The sequence below is a fragment of the Peromyscus eremicus genome, chromosome 19, assembly GCF_949786415.1.
Source record: "Peromyscus eremicus chromosome 19, PerEre_H2_v1, whole genome shotgun sequence".
NCBI lineage: Eukaryota > Metazoa > Chordata > Mammalia > Rodentia > Cricetidae > Peromyscus > Peromyscus eremicus.
This window is the reverse complement of record NC_081435.1, coordinates 16265599-16283426: the sequence shown is the minus strand read 5'-3', so window position 1 is coordinate 16283426 and position 17828 is coordinate 16265599. Positions and strand designations below refer to the sequence as shown.

At 39.4% G+C, this 17828-nt stretch overlaps 1 long non-coding RNA gene across 1 annotated transcript in view; it reads right to left on the bottom strand.

Moving 5' to 3' along the window:
* Nucleotides 1–490: 490 nt before the first annotated feature.
* Nucleotides 491–17828, bottom strand: part of LOC131896063 (uncharacterized) — a 32978-nt gene continuing 15640 nt past the window's right edge. The window contains exons 2-3 of the long non-coding RNA XR_009375353.1: nt 3273–3401; nt 491–712 (exon numbers count right to left, since the gene is read on the bottom strand). This is a non-coding gene — a long non-coding RNA (uncharacterized LOC131896063). The remainder of the gene's footprint in view (nt 713–3272; nt 3402–17828) is intronic.

Below are 17828 nucleotides of genomic sequence, written 5' to 3'. Positions count from 1 at the left end.
CAAGCCTGCCTAAGAAAGCAAGAGCCTAAATCCTACGGCACCTCATCATGCCCCAATTTTCTCATCTATAAAAAATGGACCTCATAACAGCGGGTGGTTTTAATCATTGAGTGCATACAGGCACATAAGGAAATTAGAACAGCAGCAGGTACATTTCAGCTCCAGGAACAGCCTGTTACAATGTTTCCTGTTTTTACAGTATGGATCTTTTCATAGATATTACTTGCTCCTCCACCCCAACTTCTTGTGTGCTGGCTCTCAGGCAGATTTCTTCCTGCTTAGACCTGAGTGTGAGTGATGGTAAGGTTTGCTCATTGCCTTGGTTTTCTACTGGAACTTTGTCCACTGCTGGATGCCATACTTTTCCCAAAGCTACTGCTTTTGATGGGAAAAAAGAGACATACAGGAACATACACACACATTACAACTGTAATATGAAGTGACAGAGCATAGTACCACAGTGATTGGATGGCATGTTTGCAAACCAATATGACACATATTAGGAATCTTTATGGTGAGAGTATCTGTTTCCAGTTAGAGAACCATGGAAAATTGTAAGACTAGAGGAAGGCAGCAGAGGCCAGCAACTTAAAAGCGGTCATGAAGGATTATTATAGGCGTGAAAACCATGAGTGACCTTCCCGGATCCTCCTCTGACGCTCCAGTGTGCATCTGAGCTGTCTGGCCAAGTCAGTGACATTGAGGAATATTCCTAGACAGAGAAATAAAAGAGATGAACAACAAAATTTGGCTCTTATCTTTGCTTGGCCTTTACCTTAATAGACTAACCATATGTGATTTCCATATTCTATAGAAGGATACATGTATATGAGGGTATTTTACTTCTTTTTCCTTTCCAATCTGATTCTATGTAAAGTCATTATTTCTCTTTGGTTATGATATCTCTATCATATATCTATATATCATATCTATCTATCTATCTATCACCTATTTATATAGATGCTATGTATATATGATGCCTCTATCAATATATTTATCATCTATTTATATAGATGTTGTATATATAGCTGCTAGATAGATGGTAAATATCTATCTCTCTATGTATCTATTATATATACTGATGCTATATAGACAGATTAAAGATTGATATCTATCATTTACAAATATATTACATATACATTATGTATTATATAAAATAGATGATAGATAGATAGATAGATAGATAGATAGATAGATAGATAGATAGATAGATGTTGATAATAATATATGCTGTACACACATACACATACTTCTCACAGAGGACACTTTCCCCTCCTCTACTAAACTGTCCATTTGAGGTTTCTCTCAAAGCTTATTGTTAACATCACTGTGGAATATGGAAATGCTGATCACAGTTGACTTCCTTTGCCACCTATCTGAGAATTCTATTTCCCCTTCTCTGTTGAAGTCAGATACTCTGTCTCACACATCTCCATTTTTCCTGTTGAAATAAAAAAGCATTAGTAGCCATCTGAGAAAGGGCTTGCAGATGTGGTTTTGACAGTCAACAGGTATGAACTTGTCTTTATTCTTCATTTTCCATTTATATTTGATTGAGTTTGCCTAGGCATAAAATTGCAAGCAGAAGATTGGTTTCTTTATGTATCTGAGTAATTTTCTCCATCTTTTCAGCTTCAGATAGCTCAGTGTTTCCATTCTATAAATGAACTATGCCTGTGATTCTGAGACTTCTGCTGGCTTCGTTTGTTGGTTAGATTTCTGTTTGTTCACTTGTTTTACTATTGACACTGTGGGTTTTTTGTTCAGCCCACACATCTATAATTTTACAGTGAGGTCCTTGCCTAAGTGTCTGTTCACAACCATGGTATATTTATCTCGGCAACCTTTTTTTTTTAATTTTAGAAACATATCATTCATCTCTTGGAAGTTTTATTGCATTTTTCTTTTGGTAAATTTATCTGCATTTTGACTAATTTTATTTTCTCTAAATCCGATCACATTTATGATATAACATTCTACAGATGGACTTATCTTATTACTTTTATATTCTTTTGTCTTCTGCTTTCTAGACATATTTTCTGTCTTCAATTCATCTGAGTGCATTTTAATATTTCTGTTTTATTTTTTCTCAGTCTCTTTTGTGATATTCTTTTTATTTTGATGCTCACTTTGTGAGGCATCTCATTTTTATTAGTATGTGTATAGTATCTTACTTCATTAGATAGTATGATTCTCAAATAATAGTATATATAATTGTGTCCAGGTTTATAAAAGTAAATATCTATTGTTACAATTAAGTTTTTCTTATCCTTAAGATTGTGAAACCCAAAATTCATGAATACATTTCAGGAGTCATTGCCAAGATAGTGGTAGTCATTATGCTTCTTACATCTTCTTACAGCTTCTGGGGTGGAATTTTCACAGCAAGATTTATGTTCTAGAGTTTGTCATATTTCCCTTTTCTGTGCAAACACAGGATTAATTATATCAAATAGAAAGCTTGATGGAAATCATGGCCATTAGAGACAACTTGAAATCATTTACTCTGACAGATCCAGTTTGTGTAAATTTCCACCATGTTAATATGAGATCATTCTAAAAGTGTCAGTATGGACATGTATGTTAGGAGGCATGCATGCATGCATGTTCAAGGAAAGTATGTACTGCCTGGAGGCCGAAGAACTGCTGTAGTATGTGAAAGCTATCATTAAGATGTACTCTGCACATGGAATGGGACAGGAAAAGAAGAGATATTTGGGCTTAACAGGAAGACTAAGATGTTAGATCAGCATTCTTATTACCTACTAGCTGGAGAGAGTTAAAAGAACAGCTTCTTTGAATCATAGATGTTACCACTGATTGGGAGTTTAAATTACAGTGCTAAAAAGCTGAAATCATTAGAGAAGCCTTCTGCAGTTGTAATATGAAACCCATCTTATTACTTTTGAGTGTCTTTCTTCCTTTGTATGTTTTTAACCTCTTCCATTCATATGCTGGCATTTAAAAATCCTTGACATGTGGGCTGGAGAGATGGCTCAGTGGTTAAGAGCACTGGCTGTTCTTACAGAGGTCCTGAGTTCAATTCCCAGCAACCACATGGTGGCTCCCAACCATCTGTAATGAGAACTGGCGCCCCCTTCTGGCAGGCAGGCAGAACACTGTATACAAAATAAATAATTAAAAAAAAATCCTTGAAGTGCCTGTGAAAAGTGAAATGTCATAAATATAGCCAAATCTGGCATCATTAGGCCAATTCTTACCATTGTCAAGAAATGTTAATGAACATGGCATCCAAATTCTAGGATACTTACTTTATAGAGGTTTTCTTCCACACACAGTCATTCCACTGGAGGCCACAATGCCTGCCATGTATGCAGATGTGGAGGGGTATGTAGATAATCATCACGGCGACACTTTCAGGAAATGAATTGCTCTTTTTCCTACAGGGGAATCCAGAGTACAAATAGGACTTCAGAACAGAAACATAACAAAATACATTCAAAACAGGGAGTTCTTTGTAATCTCTGGATATTATTCCCTTGTCTGAAGTGTGACTGGATATTATTCCCTTGTCTGAAGTATGACTGGATATTATTCCCTTGTCTGAAGTGTGACTGGCAGAGATTTTCTCCCATTCTTTGAACTATCCATTTGCTCTGATGACTGGCTGTGCTGAAACTTTTTGTTTTCATGTAGTCTCATCAGCTGATACTTTGGGGTAGTTCCTGTGTTATTGGTGTGTATTGAGGACTTCTTACTTATCACAATAACTTAAAGAGATTTCCCCACATATTCTTCTAGATGTTTCAATATTTCAGGCTTTAAATTAAGATTTTTTATTCAGTTAGAAATAATTTTTGTGCAATGTGTAAGATATGAATTTAATTCACTCTTCTGCAAGAAGATACCCAGTTTTGCTAGTATCATTTATCTAACAGGCTGTTTTCCAATGTATATTTTTGCCTCCTTTGTCACAAATTAAATGGACATAGCTGTAAAAACAAAACAAAACAAAACCAACAAATAAACAAACAAAAAAGGTCTAAGATTATTCCTATACTCGTAAATAAGTAATAACAACTGAAACTGCCCATGGCTTGCATAAGACCTGTTCTCTTTTTCTCCTTTAGGTTTGCTTGACACACACCCCTCAAATTCTCAGTTTTCTAAAACCTCGTATCCCATTCAAATGGTAACATCATGTTTATTTTTCTGTTAGAGTACCAGGGATTTACTGTGTAATTCCCCCATATGGAGTTCTTCTTAAGAGAAAGTCTTATGGGGACCAGGCCTGACCTGAAAGATCAATTAAGAGAGGCTTCCACGTTTCAGTGCTGGATGCAGTAAATGAAAACATTCTTCTGGTAAACTATCAAAAGGCATATCCACATCCTTGTGTTAGGACTTCTTTCTATTTTGATGTGAAATACTAGTACTATTAGATAGCGACTTGAATCTCTGTTATCTTTTTTTGTGTGTGTGTGAATTAGAGGTGATGAGGAGGAGGAGGATGGAGAGAGATAGTAGTGATCTGTAGTAACTCTGACCATCTGCCAACTTCCAGGGCCATGGGGCCACTAACACTTTGAAGGAAGGGATACGACGTTGCTTTAAATTTCAATCTACAACTGAAATATGCAAGATGGATAAGCTCCTTCTTCTATAATTAAACTCCATTTAGATTTCAAATTCTCAATCTTCAGAATGTTAATCAAATCAGTTTCCTTGCTTTCTTCTCATAAAAGCTTGGTCTCAGTTCACTAGGGATTATACAGTGACAAAACACCACAGATAAGTACGCCTCTAGGCCTTGATCAGTCCAGATAGGTTCCTACAGAGACTGTCTCTCCCCATGCTTCAGAGATTCTGCTACTCACACATTACTCACAGGCAGTATTCCTGCAATGCTTTGGGGTCATGATTTACATTGTTGAGCTTTGTAGTCTCTAAGTTTCTGCATGCGGTACAAATTCTGCACCCATCTTTCAGTGACTAGAAAGTCTCTCTTTCCCCAATTCTTCTTTCCTTGCAGTTGCAGCTCACCACTATTTTAAAATAAGATTTTCCTCTCAAATTCCATGGTTTCTCTTGCCCCCTAAACATTTAAGTTTTTAAAATACATATTCTAGTATCTCCTTAATTCTCAAATAATATGGCATCAAGGTATGGGGCTGATAAGCATCAAAAGGTACACTATCTACATGTTGTATATTACTTAAAAACAAACAAACAAACAAACTTCAGTATACATGATGTTAACGTATGTGACATGACAAGTTGGGTTTTCATCCAAGTAGATTTTCATCTGTTTATACATCTCTCACATTGTCTTAGCTTCACCTGTTCTTTCCCAAATGTTCAATTTTCACCATTGGCTTATGATTCCATTTATTCACTCATTATTGAACCTGCAACTATTTTATTTCCATGGCTTCAGAAACATTACTTTTCTGTACTCAAGCTCTGCCTCTGTATGTTTATAGTCCATGCAAATGGTTGTGAACCACTTAAGTCTAGATCAGTCATTGACCAGAGGCAAGTGGAATAGTAGGGAGGAGACATGACTATTTGCTCGCACGATGATTTCTCATTTGACCTCTGAGAGAAAATGGGATTAGTTATAAATATGATGGGTGGATGTGGGATAGCCTCTTCAGAATAGGAGCTTCAAATGGTAGTTTTATCATTTAAATCCAATACTTTCAAATCCCAGGGCATCTGGTACAGTATTTTCACCAAGCAAATGCATAAAAGTGAAAAACAGTAGTGTGGACAGGAGAGAAGAATCGCCTGTGAAATAGATAAAACTAGTTGCTGAATTCTTTCATTGAGCTGCTGGTAATCAACATGGACATAAAAAAGGCTGACTTGTACCAGGCTCTGCTGACTCTCTATGGGAGGCCATGCCTTGTTGGCAGAGGGAATGGGGGTTGGGTTGGGAGGGAGGACTGGGGGGGGTGGGAGGAGGGAAGAGAGGGGGATCTGTGGTTCATATGTAAAATGAATAAAAAAATTCCTTAATTAAAAAATAAAGCTGACGTGGGTCAGTACTCTCATTTGAAAGAAATTACCAAGTAAATAGACCAAGGTTCTCCAGACAACTCCAAGGTTTGGGTCAACATTGTATACCTTCTTGACATTTATTCTATCTGCAATATCTCCCATAAGCTTGTCCAACAGCAATTAAGCCAGAATGGGTGGAGCAGAAGCAAGTGAGTCAAAGGGTTAAAAGCTCAGACTGTTTATTAATGGAAGATGGTCATCAGTGATTGAAGACATAAAGTCAGGTGAAACAAAGCCATGGAATAACCCCAAAGGAGGCATCATGGAGACTTTTGAACCTTTTGACAAGGCGGTTCGAGAAGGCAGTCAGAAGTTCACAATGATCATTCTGACACAGATATGAACAATTGTCTAAAAAAAGATGCTTAAGGAGCGTGACAGTCACCACAAATGGGAAGTGGCATTGAAATAGGAAAGAAAGTAAGTGCAGCTGAGAGAGATCTGGGAATTTCTTTCATCCTAAATATAATCACAAGGCACAAGCTCCAGGAAGGGAGAAAGAGGGAACGTAACCACAGAAGTAAGCAAGAGGGCTCATTACTGCCCCTACCATTCCTGCCGCGTCTGTTTCATTTCTGCCTTAGTCCTGTACAATGCTCGTGCACCTAAGCACTTAACGTAGGATTCGATGAGAGGGACCCAGGACTAGGCTGCTAGCCCCATCAAAATTCTACTACTGCTTTCAGAGCACTCTGACTCCTTAAAGAGTGGATTAAAGTGCTGGCCATGTTTCCTCTGTGTGTGTGTGTGTGTGTGTGTGTGTGTGTGTGTGTGTGTGTGTGTGTGTGTGTGTGTGTTGGATCCTGGGCACTTTCTATTTTAGAATATCTGCCCTTAATGCAAACACACCTGTGAGGGAAAGTACTTTAAGCAATAGTATTCTTTATCCCAATGTTCAAATAATTCCAAGGCTTACAAGTGCTTTGGATTCCAGGCCAGCTGTGTGGGTGTTCTGAAGGAGGGGAAGCCAGAAGCATACACAAAGACATCTCTTCAGGAGGTAGTCAATACATTAACATTTCTGCTCATTCAGTGTGGTCATTCCTGTCTGTCTTTACCAAGGTAAGAGGAAAGTCAGTATTGGGCTAAGATTTGCTAACCCTGGTTCTCTCTGGCCTTTTTGTATAAGTCCTAGGAAATCAGTGAACATTCTGGGCTTCCTCAGACATTGCTTTACAAAGAACAGGAGTCATAGGTTAAAGAGACTAAAGGAGAATAAAGATTGATTACAGCAGAGTGAGAATTTGATGAAATCTAGAGTCTCTGTTATAGACAGAATAGCATCCGAATTGTAGATCATTGGTAATCTTGAATCAGTCATGAAATGGACTGTCTGTATTCCTCAGCATGCCACAGTATGTTCTTGTCATTCTGGGTTCTGCTCTGAACAGTGGGGCTTTATGAGTCACCAGGAGGCTGCCCCTAAAGGCAGATGACACAGAACAGCAAGCATGTTAGCATGTACATCATCTCTCTGCAGGGTATGGGGGAACAGCACAGAGCTGATGCTGCTTGACTCTCCTCAGGGGAACTCATTCTATTCTTCACAATAGCTTGCCACTCATTTGTAGGCAGAGAACATTGTTAAAACTGAATGCTGAAGTTGGGGGGAAATGTCAGCCTAATTGTTGACATATTCAGCTATCTCATGGGTTAGAATTTGAAATCAGAACCCTCAGAGCACACACCTCCTTGTGGGTGGGATGTTGGATGAAGAGAATGTTAGGAGAAAAGGGTGAACATTGTGAATAGGAAGGAGGTACTGGGGAGCCATATTTCTTACAATCTAATTGCTCTGCTTTATAGAACCTGATCATTAGGGGATCCTGGGCATGATTCCTCAGAGATGTTCTTGGGAAATAAAGCAAGAGGCTATTAAACAGGAAGTTTAAATATAGCTGCAGGGAGGCATACTTCTGACAACTTGACAGATGTCTTGGAGTGACGACTCCTTCCTTCATCACTAATTACAAAATCATTTGTCTTAAGGAAAGGACAAAAGAGAAGTAATTATGAAAAACACGATTCTTAAGGGATAAAAAGATAACATCAGTCTAAAACATGGAAGCAATCATAACCAGTTAGAATCCTTATTAGTTTGGTGGAACCAATGACAGCTCACTTTTTAGAAACCAGAGGGAACAGAGCTCCTGAAGTCGAGGAAAGAAAACATTCAGTTTCTTGTTATGCTAAACTTATCCCAGACTCCGGAGACTTCTTTGATGAACAGTTCATTAAAATTTCCGACCGCAGATGAATTTGAGCTAAAATACACAAATGTTTTAATTATACATTCCTTTTTAATTACACTAATGACTTGTAATGTGTTTATGTTGGTTTAGAGTTTAATTTCTTGCTTTAGATTAGGTAGTTGACTTAAGGACTGTGCTTTTCAGTAAAATAGCATGATTCATCAGTGTTTGATTATAAATTAATGCTCATATGTAAAGAGCTACTGACCTTGGAGGGATGTATTTGCCCATAAACTGGCTTTCTGTTGGGGCCAGAGACACAGATCATGCTCTCTTTCAGGCATAAGAGACAGAATTTTCTAGGGAAAAATACTGTGAATAGTTTCCTGGAGGAAGCGGCACTGAGGAAGGGATAGGTGAGTAGATGAATAGGGAAAATAACCTCCCATCCTTCTAAGATTGGTCCATCTGTCAAGTGCATATATTTCGTGATGCAATAAAAACTATAACCTGAATGGAGTCAGGTTGCAAGGGGAGAGACAAACTCTTAAAATCCTTGGCTTTCCTTGTGTTGTGTTTGGGAAGTGAAATTTCTCACATAGGCTCATGTGTTTGAACACTGGGTTGCAAGGAGTTTGGGAAGGTTATGGCATGTATAGGATGTCAAGCTTAACTGAAGGAGGTATGCTTCAGGTGTGGGCTATGGGGTTTTACAGCCTGGCCTCACTTCCTTTTCTTTCTTTCTGTTTCCTGTGTGTGATTAAATGTGGTCAGTCTTCTTCCTGACTGCCAGGCTGGCACTGTATGTTTGTTATAATGCATTCCCTGCCACCACGATAGACTGTGCCACCTCTGGAACTTGTTTTTTGTCAAGGTGTTATATCACAGCATCAGAGAAGTAACTAGTATCTTATAGAAGTTTTTAGAGACATCTCAGTTTCAAGCCCTCTTATTTTTATGTTTTTCTCAGGCAATGCCAGAATAGAAACTAAGAGTTTGTTAAACAAAGACCTCAACATAAAACTAGAGACACTGAACCTGGAGAAGAGAGAATGGGGAATAGCCTTGAACTCATCAGCACGGGAGAAGAGTTCCTGTACAGAACACCATTAGCACAGGCACTAAGATCAACACTTAATATTTGGGACCTCGTGAAACTGAGAAGCTTCTGTACAGAAAGGGCACTGTCATTCAGGTGAAGTGGTTGCCTACAAAATGGGGAAAGATTTTTTACCAGCTATACATCTTATAGAGGACTAATATTCAAAATATATTAAGAACCTAAAAACTGGACATCAAGAAAATAAATAATCCAGCTAAAATGGAGTACAGATATACACAGAATTCTCAAGAGAGGATGCTCAAATGGCTGAGAAACCCTTACAGAAAGATTCAACATCTTTAACCAAGAGGGAGATGCAAATCAAAACTACTATGAGATTTCATCTTATATCTGTCAGAATGGCTAAGATCAATACAATAAGTGACAGCCCATGCTGATGATAATGTGGGATAAAGGGGACACTAGCCCATTGCTGGTTTGTGGTGGTTCCCCAAAATATTGTGCACCCTAATAAACTTATCTGGGGTCAAAGAACAGAACAGCCACTAGATACAGAGGCCAGAAAATGGTGGCACTCACGCCTTTAATCCCAGCACTCAGGAGGCAGAGGCAGGCAGATCTCTGTGAGTTCAAGGCCACATTGGAAACAGCCAGGCATGGTGACACGTGCCTTTAATCCCAAGAAGTGAACCTTTAATCCCAGGGAGTGATGGCAGATAGCAGGAAGGTATATAAGGGGTGAAGACCAGGAACTAGAAGCATTTGGCTGGTTAAGCTTTTGGCTGGTTAAGCTTTTAGGCTTCTAGCAGTACAGTTCAGCTGAGAGGCATCCAGTCTGAGGAAACAGGATCAGCTGAGGAATTGTCGAGGTGAGGTAGCTGTGGCTTGTTCTGCTTCTCTGATCTTCCAGCATTCACCCCAATAACTGGCCTCAAGTTTGTTTTTATTAATAAGACCTTCTAAGTTTCCTGCTACACTGGTGGGATTGCAAACTCATACAGCCACTATGGCAATCAGAATGGCAATTCCCCAAGAGGCTGCAAATAGATCTACTTCAAGATCCAGCAATACTATGCTTGGACATATACCTAAAAGATTTTTCATCCCACCACAAAGACATTTGCTCAACTGTGTTCACTGGTGTTCTATTCACAATAGCCAGAAGCTGGGGGATGGGGAGGATCCTACCTGTCCCTCAACAGAAGAATAGATTAAAAAAAAATAGTGTAGTACATTTACAAATTGCTCACTTATTAAAAGATGACATCACAAAATTTGCAGGTGAATGAATGGAACTTGAAAAATCATCCTGAGTGAAGTATCCCAGATGCAGAAAGAAAAATATGATATGTATTTACTTATATGCATTTATTAGGTGTGAAGCCGATGATAACAAAGCTACAATCTGTATAACCACAGAGGGTAGCCATAGAGTAAGGGACTAGAGGTACAGATGGATCTTAGAAAAAGGAAATAGCATAGATAATTATGGATGTATGGAGGGTGCTGGAATGGGAGGCTCAGTTAGGTGGAGGAGGCTGATGGAGGGAATATGAGGAGACATGGCTAAAATGAAGGGGCATTGGAAGGATGCTATGGAGAGATAATACAGTAGTAACACCCAAAATATCAACTCATATGGAAGGTACTCTAAATGAAATTGCCAAATAATGCCAGAGACAGAGTCTTTAGCTGGTTGTCTCTTGTCACCCAAAGAAGTTTCTAGTACTTGGACTGAGTTACATCTAATTGAATTGTTCGCCAAAGGATTGCCATGTGGAGCCCCAAACAACCTAGGTTGTTGTAAGCCCAAAATGTTGTCCTCCCCAAACTGACAGCAAGGCCCCACTGATGCAAGCAATACCTATACAACTCACTGAAAATAGAGAAGTCTAGTTGGTGCTCACCTAGAGTCTTCACCCCTGTGTGCTAGTGTCTTTACTACAGGAAGATACTCTGCGTGCTAACAAAAGAGAAATTTTGCCACCAAACTAGCCACAAACCCTTTAATCCATAGTGAGATATAGATAGATAGATAGATAGATAGATAGATAGATAGATAGATAGATACATACATACATACATACATACATACATACATACATACATACCTTGGAACACTCAGCCCTAAATGGGATGTTTCTATGAAATCTCTCCCATCAGGGCTCAGGGACCCAGCAGAAGAGGAGGCAGATAGGGTGTAAGAGCCAGAGTGAATAGAGGTCACCAAGACAACAAGGTCCTCTAAATCAACACAAGCTAAACTCCCATGAAATCATAGAGACTGAAGCAGCATACAGGGCCTGTGAGCATCTGAACCAGATTATCTGTGTGTGTATTATGGCTTTCAGTTTAGTGTTTTTAGGCGATTCCTGGGTGTGCAAATGAGTGGGTCCTTAATTCTTGTGCCTTCTCTTGGGGTGTTTTCCTGCTGTTGGTTTGTCTTGTTCAACACTGATGTGATAGTTTTTTTATCCTACATTTTATTTTGTTATATTTTAGCATTATCTATTAGAAGTCTGTTCTTTTCTAATGAGAAACATAAGGAGAGTGGACCCAAGTGGGATGGGAGGTGGGAGAAACTGAAAAGAGTAGAGGGAGGAAAGTCATAATCAGGATATATTCTGTGAGAAAAGAATCTATTTTCAATAAGAGAAAACTTAAAAAAAGAAAGAATTTGGAAAAATTGTACCACTTCACATTGCTGCTGTAATAATATATTTGTGAAAATGTTAAAAAATTCATAAAATATATAATTAAAAATACTCCCACAACAGACTGCTGGCAATGGTCGAGAGACAGCCCGAACTGACCTACTCTGGTGATGGGATGGCCAAACACCCTAATTGTCGAGCTAGAAACCTCATCCAACTACTGAGGGATCTGGATGCAGAGATCCATGACTAGGCCCCGGGTGGATCTCTGGGAGTCCAATTAGTGAGAATGAGGAGGGTTTATATGAACGAGAATTGTTGAGACCAAGGTTGGATAAAGCACAGGGACAAATAGCCAAACGAATGGAAACACATGAACTATGAACCAATGGCTGAGGAGTCACCAACTGGATCAGGCCCTCTGAATGGCTGAGACAGTTGATTGGCTTGATCTGTTTGGGAGGCATCCAGGCAGTGGGACCGGGTCCTGTGCTCATTGCATGAGTCGGCTGTTTGAAACCTGGGGCCTATGAAGGGTCGCTTGGCTCGGCCTGGGAGGAGGGAGAACAAGGGAATCCATGGCTGATATGTAGAACTGAATTGTATTGCAAAATAAAAATAAAAAAATTTTTAAAAAAGTTAAATAAAGAAGCGAGATCTGCATTCCCTCATAAAAAATACCGCTAAAATCTACTAGAAATAAAAAAAAAAAGTGTATGATGTGTGATGAAACTGTAGTACTTAGCTACATCTAGCCTTAAGTTGCTTACGTTTTAAGGAGAATTCTATGATGATCTATGCTAAATATATGGTATCTTTTTCACAGGAAGGAGTCAAGTACTAGGCCAATACACCCAGTTCCCTCCCTTTCCTCAGCAATATATATAGGTGCCTTACTTCTTTTATTACAGAAGCCCTTGCCGTGCTCTGGTAAGAAAAACTCCATTCTTCACACACACACACACACACACACACACACACACACACACACACACTGTTCTTTATAATATGAATGGACCAAAATTTTCATTCTTGCTCTTTTGCTTGGTGCAGACCAAGTTAGACATTATCCTATGTACAGAGGCTGCCTGATGGAAGAGACAGAACCAGGAACAAACTAAGATTAACAAAATAAGGGAGTTATTTCTTTGTGTATTTCTTTTTTTTTTCATTTTTTTTATTATTAAGAGATTTTCTATTCATTTTTCATACTAACCACTGATTCCCCTCTCCTCCCTCCTCCCGCCCCCTAGGCCTCCCCTATTGGTGGAAGTACTAAGCCAACTCCATGTACTTGAAAGGGAGGTATATTTTGGAGGTTAATTTACAAGTAAAGGGATAGATTTACAGGGTCCGGGAGAGGTGAAGTATAGTCCAGCAATGTTCTCTGGAGAACTCTGCTTGGTCTACATCCAGCATCCAGGATCCAGGAACCAAGAGATGGGCACATCTGGGTCTCCGGTCTTAAAGGCTCCCATGTAGGCCCTACCTCATAGGCGTGACAGTTGCCAGAAGCCTCAATGGGGGTAGTACTTCCAGGTCAAAGCTGGAACAGCAACCTACTATACTCCTCTCCCCAACCCCCCCCCCCCCAATTCCCACTTCCTCCAAGGCAAGGTCTCCCATGGGGAGTCAGCAGAGCCTGGTACATTCAGTTGAGGCAGGTCCAGGCCCCTCCTCCCTGTACCAAGGCTGTGCAAAGTGTCCCACCATAGGCAGTAGGCACCAAAACACTGGCCTATGTACCAGGGACAGGTCCCGATACCATTGCCTGGGAGCCCCCTAAACAGTTCAAGTTAAACAACTGTGTTGACTATCCAGAGGGCCTAGTCCAGTACCATAGAGGCTCCACAGCTGTTGGTCTAAAGTTCATGAGTTCTGCCAGGCGGTGGTGGTGCACGCCTTTAATCCCAGGACTTGGGAGGCAGAGGCAGGCAGATCTCTGTGAGTTCAAGGCCAGCCTGGCCTGCAGAGGGAGCTCTAGGAAAGGTGCACAGCTACACAGAAAAACCCTGTCTCAAAAAATAAAAAGTAAAGTCCCTGAGTTCCCACTAGTTTGGTTTGGTTGTCTCTGTAGGTTTCCCCATCATGATCTTGATGTCCCTTGCTCATAGAAACCCTCCTCTCTTTCATCAATTGGATTCCTGGAGCTCGGCCTGGCACCCAGCCATGGGTCTCTGCATCTGATTTCATCAGTCACTGGATGAGGGCTCTATGATGACAGTTAGGGTATTCAACCATCTGATTACTGGAGTAGGCCAATTCAGGCATCCTCTCAACTATTGCCATTAGTCTGAGGTGGGGTCACTCTTGTGGATTCCTGGGAACTTTCCTAGCACTCTGTTTCTCCATATTCCCATGATGTCTTCATTTATCGTGGTATCTCTTTCCTTGCTCTCCCACTCTGTCCCTGTTCCAGCTTGAACCTCCTGTTCCCTTATGTTCTCATCCCCCATCCCTTGCCTTAATTACCTCCCTCACTTCAGTTTGCTCATGCAAATCTCATCTATTTCTCCTTTGCTGGTTGACCCAAGCATCCTTCCTAGGGTCCTCCCTGCTAACTAGCTTCTCAGAATCTGTGGGTTGTAATCTGGTTATCCTTTGCTTTATATCTAGTAACCATAGTATCCACTTATGAGTGAGTACCTACCATGATTGCCCTTCTGAGTCTGGGTTACCTCACTCAGGATGATATTTTCTAGTTCCATCCATTTGCCTGCAAATTTCATGATGTCATTGTTTTTCTCTGCTGAGTTGTACTCCATTGTGTATATGTACCACATGTTCTTTATCCATTTTTCAGTTGAGGGTCATCTAGGTTGTTTCCAAGTTCTGGCTATTATGAATAATGCTACTATAAACATAGATGAGCATGTGTCCTTGTGGTATGATTGAGCACTTTTTGAGTATATGCCCAAGAGTAGTATAGCTGGGTCTTGAGGAAGATTGATTCCTAATTTTCTGAGAAACCGCCATACTGATTTCCAAAATAGCTATACAAGTTTGCACTCACACCAACAGTGCAGAAGTATTCCCCTTGATCCACATTCTCTCCAACATAAGCTGTCTTCAGTGTTTTTGATCTTAGCCATTCTCACAGGTGTAAGATGGTATCTCAGAGTCATTTTGATTTGTATTTCCCTTATGGCTAAGGATGTCGAGCAATTCCTTAAATGTCTTTTGGCCATTTGAGATTCTTCTGTTGATAATTCTCTGTTTAGCTCTGTAGCCCATTTTTTAAATTGGATTGTTAGGTATTTTGATGTCTAGTTTCTTGAGTTCTTTATATACTTTGGAGATCAACCCTCTGTCAGATGTGGGGTTGGTGAAGATCTTTTCCTTTTCTGTAGGCTGTTGTTTTGTCTTATTGACTGTGTCCTTTGCCCTACAAAAGCTTCTCAGTTTTAAGAGGTTGCATTTACTAATTGTTGCTCTCAGTGTCTGTGCTACTGGTGTTATATTTAGGAAATGATCTCCTATGCCAATGCATTAAAGACTACTTCCTACTTTCTTTCTATCAGGTTCAGTGTAAATGAATTTATGTTGAGGTCTTTGATCCACTTATACTTGAATTTTGTGCACGGTGACAGATATGGATCTATTTGCAGTCCTCTACATATTGACATCCAGTTATGCCAGCACTATTTGTTGAAGATGCTTTCTTTTTTATTGTAGAATTTTGGCTTCTTTGTCAAAAATCAGGTGTGTGTAATTGTGTGTATTAATGTCAGGGTCTTCAATTCAATTCCGTTGGTCTACATGTCAGTTTTTTTATGCCAGTACCAAGCTGTTTTTTATTACTATAGCTCCATAGTAGAGCTTGAAGTCAGGGATTGTAATGCCTCCAGAGGTTGCTTTATTGTACAGGATTCTTATAGCTATTCTGGGTTTTTTGTTTTTCCATATGAAGTTGAGTATTGTTCTTTCCAAGACCGTGAAGAATTGTGTTGGGATTTTGATGAGGATTGCACTGAATCTGTAGATTGCTTTTGGTAAAATTGCCATTTTTACTATGTTAAATGAAGTTGAGTATTGTTCTTTCCAAGACTGTGAAGAATTGTGTTGGGATTTTGATGAGGGTTGCATTGAATCTGTAGATTGCTTTTGGTAAAATTGCCCTTTTTATTATGTTAATTCTACCTATCCATGAGGATGGGAGACCTTTTCATTTCCTGATATCTTCTATTTCTTTCTTCAGAGACTTAAAGTTCTTATCATACAGGTCCTTCACTTGCTTAGTTAGAGTTACTCCTAGGTATTTTACATTATTTGTAAAGGGTGATGTTTCTCTGATTTCTTTCTCAGCCCTTTTATCATTTGTATATAAGAGAGCTATTGATTTTTTTGAGTTAATCTTGTATCCTGCCACATAACTGAAGGAGTTTATCAGCTGTAGGAGTTCCCTGGTAGAATTTTTGGGGTCACTTATGTACACTGTCATATCATCTGCACATAGTAAAAGTTTGACTTCTTCCTTTCCAATTTCTATCCCTTTGATCTCCTTTTGTTGTCTTATTGCTCTAGCTAGAACTTCAAGTATTATATTGAATAAAAATGGGGAGAATGGACATCCTTCTCTTATTTCTGATTTTAGTGGAGTTCCTTTGAGTTTCTCTCCATTTAATATGATGTTGGTTGTTGGCTTGCTGTAAATTGCATTTATTATATTTAGGTATGTTCCTTATATTCCTGATCTCTCTAGAACCTTTATCATGAAGGGGTGTTGGATTTTGTCAAAGGCTTTTTCAACATCTAATGAGATGATCATGTGTTTTTTTTTCTTTCATTTCATTTATATGGTGTATTATATTGACAGATTTTCGTATGTTGAACCACTCTTTCTTTGTTGCATCTTCGTGTGGTTTGGGTATCAGGGTAACTGTAGCTTCATAAAAAAGAGTTTGGTAATGTTCCTTCTGTTTCTATTGTGTGGAACAATTTGAAGAGTATTGGAGTTAGCTCTTCTTTGAAAATCTGGTAGAATTCTGTGCTGAAACCATCTGGTCCTGGGCTTTTTTGTTTTTTGTTTTTTGTTTTTTGTTTTTTTTTTTGGTTGGGAGACTTTTAATGACTGTTTCTATTTCATTAGGGGTTATTGGTCCATTTAAACAGTTTATTAGGTCTTGATTTAACTTTGGTATGTGGTAACTATCCAGAAAATTGTCCATTTCTTTCAGATTTTCCAATTTTGTGAAGTACAGGTTTTTGAAGTATGACCTCATGATTCTCTGGATTTCCTTGTTGTCTGTTGTTATGGCTCCCTTTTCATTTTTGATTTTGTTAATTTGGATTCTCTCTCCCTGCCTTTTGGTTAATTTGGATAGGGGCTTGTCTATCTTGTTGATTTTTTTAAAGAACCAACTCTTTGTTTCGTTGATTCTTTGTACTGTTCTCTTTGTTTCTATTTTATTGATTTCATCCCTCAATTTGATTATTTCCTGGCATCTGTTTCTCCTGGGTGAGTTTGCTTCTTTTTGTTCTAGAGCTTTCAGTTGTGCTGTTAAATCACTAGTGTCAGATTTCTCCAACTTCTTTATATGGGCATTTAGGGCTATGAATTTTCCTCTTAGCACTGCTTTCTAGTGTCTTATAAGTTTGGATATGTTGTACTTTCATTTTCATTGAATTCTAGGAAATCTTTTTTTTTTTTTTTTTTTTTGGTTTTTTTTTTTTTTTTGGTTTTTCGAGGCAGGGTTTCTCTGTGTAGCTTTGCGCCTTTCCTGGGACTCACTTGGTAGCCCAGGCTGGCCTCGAACTCACAGAGATCTGCCTGCCTCTGACTCCCGAGTGCTGGGATTAAAGGCGTGCGTCGCCGCCGCCGCCGCCGCCGCCGCCGCCGCCGCCGCCGCCGCCGCCGCCACCACCACCACCACCCGGCTGAATTCTAGGAAATCT